The sequence below is a fragment of the Protopterus annectens genome, chromosome 9.part0 (genome assembly GCF_019279795.1).
Source record: "Protopterus annectens isolate FY-2018-M chromosome 9.part0, PAN1.0, whole genome shotgun sequence".
In the NCBI taxonomy this organism is placed as follows: Eukaryota; Metazoa; Chordata; order Ceratodontiformes; family Protopteridae; genus Protopterus; species Protopterus annectens.
The window spans coordinates 978170927-978184213 of NC_056743.1; the positions used below are offsets into that span (position 1 = coordinate 978170927).

At 40.5% G+C, this 13287-nt stretch overlaps 1 protein-coding gene across 1 annotated transcript in view; it reads left to right on the plus strand.

Moving 5' to 3' along the window:
* Positions 1 to 8328: 8328 nt before the first annotated feature.
* The window catches only part of NABP2 (nucleic acid binding protein 2), a 181216-nt gene continuing 176257 nt past the window's right edge, over positions 8329 to 13287 (plus strand). The window contains exon 1 of the mRNA XM_044083736.1: positions 8329 to 8481. The gene's annotated coding sequence lies outside the window, so the exon portion shown is untranslated. The remainder of the gene's footprint in view (positions 8482 to 13287) is intronic.

Sequence of the window (13287 nt, forward strand, 5' to 3'; positions counted from 1 at the left end):
TAAAACTTGAATGACTCCACAAACTCACACAAATGCATCCAAGCATGCCTACTTGTGGCTACACCTGAACCCATTGACCTAGTCATCCCTTCAGCTGCATATGCAATAAGCCTCATGGACGAGATGGAGATAGAATCCAGTGTGGCAAACTGGGAGGCTACTTTATCTTGAACCGCATCAGACATAGATCCTGCAAGTGTACCTGAGAGCTCATTGACCAGATCCCTCTGAAGTCTAGTGAAGTGTGCCAAAAGGTTCAATGACCACAAGGCAAAGGTTAAAGAAGCATAGACCTGCTTCTCAAATCTGTCCATCACTCTAGACTCTTGGTTAGGGAGATGAACAATGGAACTTTCTTCCACCAGTTACTTCTTGGCCTAATGCTGATGGTCTTCTGGAGCTGAAAGTATTTTATCTGGTCTCCTGGGGATTGGTTCTATGGAATCCAGGGCCTTCCATGCCCACTGGGCAATCAGTTTGATAAGATCAGCTGGCGGGGTCACCCAAAAGGTAGATGGGTGAGCACCGAATGCTTACAGGTACACAGACACTTCTGAGGATGGGTCTTGGGGCTTCCAGCCACCCCTCTGCTTTAATATTTTGAGAATGTCTCAAAAGGAGATGTCTTCTGGGGTGACTGGGGGAAACCCTACCCGTCATCAAAATCCCGTCTTCTGTGAGAGATTCCTCTGGGGAATCAAGGTGTTTCCTCTTACATGACCTCTTATGAAGCAAATCCTCATGGGAGCTTCTGTGGAGGAATCGGAAGAGGTCGGGCCCTGTGCAGGGGTGTCTGCAGTACTGGTGCTCACTGTCCAGGTGTGGTGGTTGGTGGAAGATCTGGACCAGAGGGGATCCTGGGGAAGGTCTCCAATGGGGGAGAAACCAGCTATGAGCCTGCAGAGGCCAAGGCCCTCTCCATAACTTGAAAAGTAGGTAACCCTCAAGAGGGATGGGAGTTGAGAAGCTGGAAGGGCAACCTTGGAACCATGGTCCCACCCCACTGCAAAGAAACCACCATCAAGGTAGGAGCCAAGGAAGAGCCCACAAATGGAGTTGTGGAGCTATGATCCCAGTTGTCCATCAGTTCTGAAACAACCGAGGAACTCAAGGCAGAGAATGGAGCCAAAACACAAGAGCTGTCAGCACTAGGACAGCTGGCATCAGGGAAGTCACAGCTAAGGTCTCTAAGGCCACAGTGGTTATGGCAGGAATGTCTGATGGAGTCCTTGGAGAAAGATGCCTTTCTCCAGCAGGGATTGAGGCCTGGGAAGAAGTGGAAAGACCCCTTACTACCAGGAGCTGATCCACCAACCTCATGATGTTGAATTCCAACAAACTCCTAGTGGACCATACCGACAAGGCTGAAGGAGATTCTGGCCTTTCCAAAAAGGGACTTGGTAGTTGCCCCACAAAAGAGTCTACTGAAGGAGAATATCTGGTTCTGGCAACTGAAAGAAACTGTGGTTCCTGGGCTATAGGTGCCGGGGAGGGAACCAGTCCCCAAAAATACTGCCGTCACCATAACCGGCACCGAAGAAGGGGATGCATTTTCGAGGGTCATCACCGAAGTGGACAGCATCCAATGGACATGATTCCAGAGATTTTTTCAGATCTGCCTTCAATTCCACAGAAGCTGTGGGAATCAAAGTTTTCAACTTCTTATGAGCCAGAGCTGAGGGTGACATCAGCATAGAGTGACTTCTCTTTTTTGAGGAAGATGAGGATGATGAAGGAGAAGACCCCTCAGATTTAGGACTTCCAAGTTGACCAGACAAAGCTTCTTCAAAAGATGTTTTTAATAAACCTTTTAAAATAAGTTTATTATATTAAATAATATTAAATAATAAGTTTATTCTTTCTCTTAACTAGGGTGCGGTGGCTAAAGGCTTGACAAATGTTACACTGCTGTTCTAAGTGCACTACGCCCAAGCAATACACACAAGAAAGAGGACCATCGGAGTTGGCATTTTTCTGCCACAACCAGAACAGGATTTCAAGCTAGTAGTTTTCCTTTTTTTATCTGCCATATTGAAAGACAAGGATCAATGGCAGACACACACACACACACACACACACACACACACACACAGAAAAAAGGGAAAAAAGAAGGAAAGGCTCCCAATTATGGTACACCAAAAACTACCAGAGGTAGGAGAAAGAGATAGCACTACCAGCAATGGTAGGACACATACTAAACGGGACGAATGAAGAAAGGGACAGAAAGCTCACTTAAAAAAATGGTAAAGATTAAAGGAGAAAGAGAACAGAGAGTATTATAAGGGGTACACAGGTAAGCTAACTGGGTAGGAGATTCTGAAATAGAAATGGAATAAACATTATATTTTTTACTTAGCTCAAGGAGAGTTGGTTGACTCATCTTTACAAGAAGAATGGCAAACAAGATATGAGGTTATTTAGGTAGAGGCATTCTGGCTAGGAACTTGGCTCAGGAGCTTTTGGCTTGTGCTAGCTGTTAGAGTCCCATCTGTCAAGGATAAATGAAGACTGACATCGGATGATTATTTAAAATGCTGAGACAGAGTGAAAGAGATTAGAAAATGCACTTATTGTGCTCATCGGTAAGGAGGTCAAAGAAAAAAATACATGAAAAGTACACCCCCATTTTCAAGATCAACTGAAATGTTTGGACAAAAAACTTGAGATTGGAAACAATACACGGGGGGGGGGGGGTGACTTTACATGAGCTACGGTTCTTCAATACAATTCCATCTTTGACCAGACAGAAATAATTTTCCATAAAAACTGGAAATCAGCATTCAGTTTTGAAGGTGTAACATAGGTGGTGGGTTACACAACTATATGTGTGTGTCTAAAAATAATGCAAATATTAAGTTGATGTTAGGACATAATGATGTTTATTATACTCACACAAAAACAATTATATGAGGACTGCTAAGTTACAAATGCATGAAATTATGGTTTATTGTTATTTCTGTTTTTATATAATTCAGTAATTTATTTACATATACATATTTTTATTGATTGTTATTGTTAAATTGGATATATTGTTTTACTGTTTTTTATATAGAACGTTGGTCAAATGATAAGGCTTTTTTTTCCATCACATGACTGTTTTGTTTATTATATAGGAGTATTAGATTGTTTCACATTTCGTTCTGAAGAAGTCCTGCATGTTGTGGCTGAAAGTGCTAAATTGTTTGTTTCTTTCGGCTTTTCCCGGTTAGGGGTCGCCACAGCGGAACTCCGGTCCGCTAATGATTGACAGTAGATTTTGACGTGCTGGCTTGTCGGGCCTAACGCACAACCTTCAACGAAGGAATGCCCATTCATGCATGTCGCCACACAGAAGACGCTCTAACTGAGAATCGAATGGGCAACGTCTAACTGTGAGGCGACAACGCTACCGCAGCACCACCACCGCAGTGCTGAAAGTGCTAAAATAAAGCTGTTAAATCAGCTGAAGACTTGTAGTGATTGTTTGAGATCACATTGTAGCGAACATCTTATTTTATCTGCACATTGTCAGAAAATTACAATTACAGTATGCTATGTGTAAAACATGCTGAGAAAGGAAGGGAGCAGGATGGATATCTATTTATATTTCTGTTTTCTCATCCATGTTAATCTGCTGCTATTGTGCTGTCCCACTGAATTTCCAAATAAAACTCTGCCATTCTCCTAGATCCCATTTCATACCCCTTGTGATCCTGCCGTTTTCACTGCTTGCCACTGCATGGATGAAATTCCGACAGGGATTACTCTGCAAACAAAAACTGAACAAAATTCCTTTAACTATTTTATAATTACCTCCAAAACCTATTCCAAAGATTTGTTTAACTTGTCAACCTTTTCTTCAGCTAAGCATCATAACCCTATCTTATTGTCTATCTCTGTCCCTAGAAAGCATATTCTAATTGATGCACTGTCCACCTTCTCAGTTCAATGGGGACTCTGAGGTCCCTGCATATTCTCTCAAAGTTTGCAACTAATTGTTGATAGTGTTATGAACTAGCCTGTGTTGCACAGAGAAAATACAGATAATGCATTATGCTGTCCTCACCAACCTTCTATGCCATTACCTAGTGCAAGAATGCACTAAATCTCTCAAATGTTGTACATGCTATTGAACAGACAAAAGTCATCCACTTATTATTGTACTACTGACTGGAAACACACCCATTCCTGCTCCACTTTGTATCTCTGCAACAACTTAAAAGCTTTTTTTATGTCTGCCTTTACTGTTATGGCTCCCTTACCCATCTGTTAACATAATATAGGTAATCCATTGTATCACAGTCTTAATGCTCCTTATTCACCTACTGTGTCACTAGCTTTCTTCGTACAGAATGCTGATCAATTCAATACATTTTTTGTTCTTTCATTCCTGATGTTCTCGGAAAACTGGTCCTCTTGGATGTGTCTTGTGAAACTTCACTGTTAACTGTGCTTATGTCATGAATCCACTCTTCCCGGATACAAATAGGATGTGCCCACATTAACTTCATTTTCAAATTTAAACCTAATCCCTGTATGCCATGAGATTATGCACATGCAAAATTATTTAACCAAGGAAGGGTAAACTTGCTGCAATCTACTTTAACACCGACATTTCTGAACTATGTATGTCAATTGTGGTGTATGTTAAAAAGATAAAATGCATAAAGTCATGGAAACCACAAGACATAATGTGTACTCTTGCCTTGATGACCTGGCTTAATTTAGTACAAAGCCAGAACAAAGTCTATGATGAGTTAAATCTTTTTTGGTATAAGGACTTGGCACAGAAACAGAATTTGAAATATCCATATAATTTTTATCAATGTATTTATAATGCTTCAGAAACAGTGTTTCTTTCTACAAAATGTTTGCCTTTTCAGATTTTGTAACTCCTAAAAAAAGAGTCCATGAAAGGCAGTTAAATGAATCAGCAAAATGTGTTTTGGTAATTTGAAGACAGGTCACCAGAAAGGTACTTTCACTTCAAAATGGCTTTGAACAAACACAATTGACACTAGAAGCTTTTAATATGCTAGTTACCTTATTACAACACCCAGGACTATTGCTACTCAGACAGCATCTGATTTGGCTCTGGGCAACATCACTGATTAGGTTATCTGCAGATGACACCAGATAAGGACCCTTCCCTCATCCATTTACTAACGCCCTCCACTCCTATCCTTTCAGGTACACATTAGGACCTGCAATCATGGATGGACACTTTCCTGCTATCTCTGCATCCAAGTTGGTGGACATGGCATGGGCCTCCTGAGGCAATGTAACAATTACCTTATGTACACTGACAACCCCTTAATTCTTGAACAGGCAAATACAGTATGTGAGAGATGTAGTTACACATTGACATTGGAGGCTAAACTCTCACATACAGACACAAAAAGCAACAAAAATGTAGTCAGCGACTCACGCACATCACTCACTGCACTCACAAAGGACCACACACACACAGACACACATATGCAGAGGTACTCATGTGCAACTTACCCAAACCTCAAAGGCCTCTCAGGTACAGTGCTCAGGAACTCCAGATGTACACAAACAAGGAAAGACAATTCCCATCACAACACATAAAGCTACATCTCATTGTATCGCAACTATCACGCCCGTAAGGTAAAACACTCCACAACCCAATAGTCTGGTTATAGCAGACTCCATTGCGAGACACACTGATGTCCCTCTTACCAGGCTGGATAATGAGAAGGTTATAGTTAGTTGCCTGTCAGGGGCCAGGATTCACCAGATTATGCAAACTCTCAGGTCACTTACACCTACGTACCAGTATGACTCAGTTGTAGTCCTTGTGGGAGTGAATGACATGAGATGCACCTCCTTGGACTATTATGAAGAGAGACATGACTGCGCTCTCAGAATATGTGTCACAGGAAGGTATGAGCCTAGCACTGAGCAGCATTTTACCATCTTCAATGATGATGCCACAATACCAGCAGAAAATGCTCGGCTTTAACAATTGGCTTAGCTACTGGTGTCATTCCAAAGAGGTCCAATACTTGTCAGCCTGGGAGGACAAGGCTGAAAGGCCACACTGTTTTGTCAGGGATGGTCTTCACCTGTCACCTCAATGCTTTTGGATACTGGCCAAAAAACATTACAGCACTGCCAAACAGACAAATCTTCCAGCATAACAAAAGCTACTCAGGACAAGCTAAAGATGTTACTGCTCAATGCTACAAGCCTCAGTAAGAAACTGCAGTCCATGGAAGCTATTCTCACCCTGGAAAATGCTGACATTTGTGCAGTTCTGAAACATGATTCAAAGCCACAGAAAGCACTCCGGTAGTACATAGCTATAATGCCTTTTATACATTCATTGAACATGAAAGAGCAAAAGGCAGAGATATATCTATTTTCATAAAGGATAAGCACACCTCAAGGCTTGTCAAACAATATAACATGCTTGAGCTACTCCATGTCCAACCAACAATGGGAGAAATATATTACCATATTCTTGCTAGCTACAGTTCCCCCACCATGAAACAGGAAACCAATACATCATACCTGAAGTTACTAGAATCACTCACCATCCAGCCCAATGCCATACTCATGGGTGATTTTAACTACCCCTCAATTATTTGAGAGGCATACATGACCACTAACATGCAGGCCCAAAGATTTGACTTTGTAAATTAAAATTCCCTGGAGCAGCTAGTCTGTATTCCCACAAGGGCAAAAAATATCCGACATCTGGTACTCACAAATATGAGAGAGTGCTGCACCCCTCAGTTTGATGTCATCACTGGTAAGATCAGATCACAAAGTGGCCTCCCTTGAAATAAAGGCAAAACTAGTTTCCCCACCTAACCCCAAAAACTAAGAACTTCTCTAAGGTAATTTAACCCCTATTAAGGAATGGCATAGCTAGTTTCCAAGCTCCCTCAAAACACAGAAACCTATGCAGAGGCATACACAAAAGTGATGTATGACCATTTAAACAACTGCATAAAAATAGCAGTACCAGATTGAAATAAATCCAAGTCACACCACAAAAACAAGCCACCCTGGTGGACCCCTGGTGTTAGCAGGTTGTACAACAAAAGAAAAAAAATCCTGTTGAGAAATAAGTGGGAATGTGCACAACAGTGCAAAACATCTCTCATTATTCTAAACAAGCGAATCAGGGACTCTGTCAAGTCTCTGAAAACAAGCTTTAAGGTAAAAAATACATCAGACTACAAATCCAGCGAAATAAATGCCACCAGTTTTGCATTAAATAGTTTATTCACACTAAATAACACTCTGGAGCCTTGACACAGCCTTCCTGGAGTTACAAAATATGCCACTCCATACATCTATATATCTATATATATATATATATATATATATATATATATATATATATATATATATATATATATATATATATATATATATATATACACACACACACACACACACACACACACACACACACACACACACACACACACACACACACACACACTCACTTAAACACAAACAATCATCTAATTAGTCAACCATCAATTAAAATAATCATATATAAATTTTAAAGAAACACTCTCCAGTTACATTCACTATTTAAACCTGCTGGAGATAGTGTATTAAATTTAAAAATATATAAGGTTTCTTTGTAAAATAATTTCTTTTTCATTAACACTTCATCTATTTCTGAAATATGTTCCAAAATACAAACTTTTAACAGTGAAAAGTCACTACTATGACAAGCAAAAAAATGTAAAGCTATAAGGCTCATAGCATCATTATTTTTTGTCTCTATGTGCTTGCAACCGTAGCTTGAATATTCTTTTAGTCTCCCCTATATAACACAAATTACATGGGAAAGACAAAGCATATACCACTGATTTAGTTATACATGAAAAAGCAGAAGTGGAACAGAATTTTTCACCATTTATTTTTTCAAAACATTTGATAATGTTGGGGCAAACCAAACACCTTCCACAAGGGAAGGTGCCACATTCACCAACCTGTAGGTTAAATTTTTCACCTGCCTCCCATAAGTGTGTAAGGGAATGGTTGCTTATGATACCTTAAAACAGCTTAAAGTGAAGGCTGAAATTGCAGCTGCTTGTGATGAATTATCTGGGCAGCTGGGTGGTTCTAAGTTTGAACAACTGTTATGTTCTTTAAATATTAAGTTAGAGGAAAACTCTAGTGAAATTATACAATGCAAAATCAATAAGTTACAAAGAGACATAAGAGACTATGACTCTGGTTTGGTTTTTAAGAAGGTAGCCAATCAGAATGGTACCAGAGGCTTTAAAAATGCTTCTGGGAGATCTAAGAAACATCAAAATGTCTCCTTTGCCTCTGCAGGTGGAACTAATACTTCTGCAGGCTCTGATAATGAAAATACAGACTATCCACCTTTGCGTGCTTCACAACAACCTAATTACATAAATAATACATTTTGGGGCCAAGGGAAACAACAGGGAAGACAGCAGAATGGCTACAATCAACAAAACAACTTTAAACAAAGGCATGAAGGTAACAGAGACTTTCAACAGTTCAAACAAAATAAAAGGACTAAATATTGATTTAAACATGTTTGCACAGTAGTTAGCAGTATAAAAAGATGTGATCTGAATAACTGTATTGTGAATTTATCAGGGGTTGATTTAAGTGAAACTGAAATATCTGTTTTGAAGTATGGTTTAAAGTTTATACCAACAGCTCTACCTATTGCACAGTTTATTAAAGTAGAAGTGTTTAAGTTAATAAAAAAGCTGCCCTTGGTTAATTACTTTGAATGTAATGGTGAAAGTATGTCAGTTAATGAAGACAGTGTATCTGCAAGTGAAGATGAGTTGCTGGATTTCTTCTCTTGTGATTCTTCAATTGAAACAGCTGAAAATGTTAATGCATATTGCACTTTAAATACTGAAATGGTTACTTATACTAGTACTTTTATACCTGCATGTCATCACTGGTAAGATCAGATCACAAAGTGGCCTCCCTTGAAATAAAGGCAAAACTAGTTTCCCCACCTAACCCCAAAAACTAAGAACTATCAAAACAGATATTTCAGTTTCACTTAAATCAATCAAAACCTATTAGAAGTGCACAAACCAACTCGTCCCCCAGGCAAAAACATACTATCCTATAACCTAGCACGTCTTTGGAACTCACTACCACCATCCATTTGCACCACCTCTAACCATTATATGTTCAAAAAATCTCTTCACATACATCTAATGTCCCAGTGGGAATGCTCTTGCTCCCACCCCTCATAACTAATAATGGCAATTTTCATCTTCCTTTCACACTCATGTTACTCCAGCAATTTTTCCTTATTAAATCTCCATAACTCACATTATTTTTTTTTCCCATGGTATCTGCAAAGACTGTATTTGACTGCACCTTGTAAAGCTTATGCTCCTTACATAATAACTACTCTGTAGCATTATGCAATATTACTTTTCACAGCCTAAAACACCTCAAATTATCATCACTAGACTGTATTGTTTGAAATGTTTCCTGAATTTTGAAATGAAATGCTTTATCCTTTTACATTTGTATAATTATCATTAGTAATCTATTGTATGTACCTAGTTTGTTTTTGGAGCTTTTCTCCCCAGGACTCCATTGAAAACGGGTTCATTTTGGCCCAATGGACTATCCTGGTAAACCAACTGCAAATAAATAAATAAAATAAATAAATTTAACAACCAGGTGATTTTGCAATTTTCTAAGATGTTTAATTTTGCATTAGAGAAAGTTCTGAAAGATTTTTCTTCTGAGAAGAAAGACATTTTGTATAATATGAGCAAGATGAATGGTTGTCTTTATTAAATTTATGTAAAAGATCAGACATAATTATAAAACCCTCAGATAAAGATAGAAAAATTGTTGTTATGCACTGGAAACAATACCTGAAAATGTGCATGGACCGTTTATCTGATGGCCAAATATATAGGGCAGTAAATATTGATGTTTTCTATCAAGCTATAATGAATTTTAAAGAACTAGTAGCTAAAGGCCTAAGATTTGGCTATTTTACAAGAAAAGATGCCCTAAATAAATTTAATTTAGTAGGAAGCTCAGTGGCTAAGTTCTATTGTCTGCCAAAGTAACATACAAATGTGAGCCCCCCCCCCGGTAGACCCATAGTTCATAGGTTGGTACTAGGCTATCGGCCCTAGGGCCTATACAAGCCTAGCCATAACAATTCCCTGGATATTTCTTCCCACAATATTTACTTCTCTGGACCCCTGACTAGCAGGGCGACTGACATGATCCCTGGGGTGAGTTTCTTATCCCCCATCCAATCATCAAGGTTACTTTTAAAGACTGCCAAGGAGGCACTCTGCTTGACATGTATGGACAGACTCTTCCAGAGTATGGGGAGTCTCTGGGTCAGGAACCTCTCCCTCCAGCATGTTTTGTTCTTTGTGATGACAAGGTTTAGATCCCTGGAGCATGTGGCTCTGGGGGATTGGGATTTCTTTAAGTGGAGCATGTCCGACAGCTCAGGGTTTGACATGGCCTTGTATGTTAAGCAGAGATTGCCTCTGAGTAGACGATATGCCACATAGTATAGCTGGAGTTTTTTTAGATGGTCAGCATATGGCATCTGCTTTAGGCCTGTGATTCTTTTAGTGAGGTATTTCTGTGGCTATTCCAGCTGTTGCAGATGTCTTGTGAGGTACATACCAAATGGGGCATTATACTCTATAATGAGGGATGAGTGCAGTGGGACAATGACCTCCTTTTTTCTGGATGAAAAGCCCTTAGTGATGAGGTGTGCCACATAGGATTTCCGGACTGTTGTGGCGATGTGGTTACTGAAAGTGAGACCACTGTCCACCTAAGTCTCTCATCACACTTTTGATGTTTAGTGTACTGCACCTATGTGATAATTCATGGGTACATGTTTTTTCCCAATGGGGATTAACTATACATTTCTTAGCATTAAGCTTGAGCCCCATGGCTCTGGCACCATGCATCTGTTTCTGTAAGGCCCTTTTGTAAAATATCCACATCATTTGAGGATTCAGTAATAGCTCACAGTTTGCAGTCATCTGTTAACTTTGTTAGTCAGAGTCCCTTAGTGTTGGTCTGTACTTCAGAGAAGTAGATGCCAAACAAGAGTGGTCCCAGGACTGAACCCTGAGGTACTCCACTTGTCTGGAGCTGGATTTGGAGTCAGCTACTTTTACAGTCTGGGTTCTGTCAGTAAGCCAGTTGGCAACCCATCGAGTGATGTAGGGATTTATGCCCAGCTTAGTAACTTTATCTATGATTCCAGAGTGGGGATGGTGTCAAAGGCCTTGGTGAGGTCCAGATAGGCTGTGTGGACCACCTTACCCTTGTCCATGGCTCTGGAGACTGATTCAAAGAAGTCAATCAGGTTCAGGAGACAAGATCGGCCCTTCACAAACCCAAACTGGGTGGGGTCCAGTGTTTGAAGGTTGCCAATGTCTTTGTTTATAAATTCCATGATAATGCTTTCCATGCCCTTGCAGATCAGGCTTCTCAGACCGATGGGATGGTAGTTCCCGGGATCCAAGGTGGATCCCCCCCTTGTGGAGTGGGATAACTGTAGCTGTGCGCCACTCAGTAGGCATGAAGCCTGATGTGAGGCTATGATTAAACATGACACTTAGGTGAGGTGCCAGTTCATTTTGTACTTCATGTAGTACACAGCCTGGGATGTCACCTGGTCCCATGGATGCTATATTCTTAGCTTTGGAGAGTGCAGTTTCTACCTGTGTGGCCGTGATTACCAGAATTTAGCGGTCTTTTGGTACTGAGATGGGCCCTTTAGGGGGGTGAGAGGGGGGTGAAGTTGGCACTAAATCGATCTTCCAGGATATTGGCAATATTCTTGGGATCAGTATATTTAATGCCATTCTGCTGAAACTCAGAGCATATCTGAGCATTGCCATTTAGATTGTTGCCATAACTGTAGAATGCCTCGTGGTTGTCTTTGGAATCTTTGGCAATTTTATTTTCATAACTAGCTTTTGAGGATTTTATGAGGGATCTCAGCTTCTTACTGAGGTTGGTGAGGGAGTTTTTTGCATCCTGGGATTTTCCTCTTTTCTGCAACAGTTTCTTCCTTCTGTTGTATAGTTTGTTTATAGCAGGGGACCACCAGATTGGCTTCCTTTTTTTGGAGGAGAGCATCTTGGTTCTATTTGGGATGGCACAATTCATGCACGAGTGGATGTGCTTGTACAGTGCCTTAGTGTAGGATTCTGCAGTCGAACATTCAGATCCCGTCTGCATGGGTGTCATGAAGTCTGTCACTTCTGACTTCAGTAGCAAGAAGTTGACTTTGGAGAAGTTTTTTAAGGAGGTTTTGAAGTGGATGTCAAGGGTGATTTGCTTATGGTCAGACCTGACCAATGAGGGAGTGACTACTGGTGTGGAGCATCTATCTCCCATGTTGGTAATGACCAAGTCTAGGATATTGGAGCCCCTGGTGGGACAATGGATTAGTTGATCCAGGGTGTTGGAATTTATGAATTCCAAGAACTGTTGGGAAAAGGAGTTGGTACCCGAGTAGTTTTCCCAGTTAATGACAGGGTAGTTGAAATCACACAGTATTAGGGTGTTTGGTTGTATCTTAATATTTTCCAGAATGTTTAGAAAGGTGTAGTGAGAATCTTGGGGCATAGTGGGGGATCTTTAGCAAGCTACAATTTGGATTGCAGTCTTACCTAGTGTTAGTTGCACCTGGATAATTTCAGATGCATTGTGTTGGGCAACTAGCCTGGAGGTGTGAATATCCTTGGTGAATATGGAACACTCCTCCATGTTTAGTGTTTTGGTCTTGGTTTTGTGGCTGAAAAGTGTGGTAAGAGTTGTAGCCTGGTATTTCAGGGGTGCTCTCTGGAGCCCTGAACCAAGTCTCAGTTACTGCACAGATATCGATGTTCTCCATTTTTAGGAGTGCCTCGAGAGTGTGCATTTTGAGGTTTAGACTTCTAGCATTAAGTAACATTACCTTCAGATTTTGCATGCTTGTATTTGTTACGGTGGTGGTTTTGTCCTTTGATCCTTGCCTAAAAAAGGCACTATAGGGGTGGCAAGAGCTTTAGCCAGTAACCTGAATACCAGGGGTGACGGGTGCAGACCATCTCTGGCAAAGCATCGTGGTTTGTCGATCATGTCTTCCCAGGCAGACAGATACTGGATTCCCTTTGAATGACACCAGAAGCTTAGCCAATTGTTTAAGTCAATCATTTTGTCCTTATACAGTGGTATCATTCTGGGAGAAGGCAGGATGCTACTCAGGGCTAGGGTCATACCTACCTGGGCCACATGATCTAAGAGCTCTTCCATATC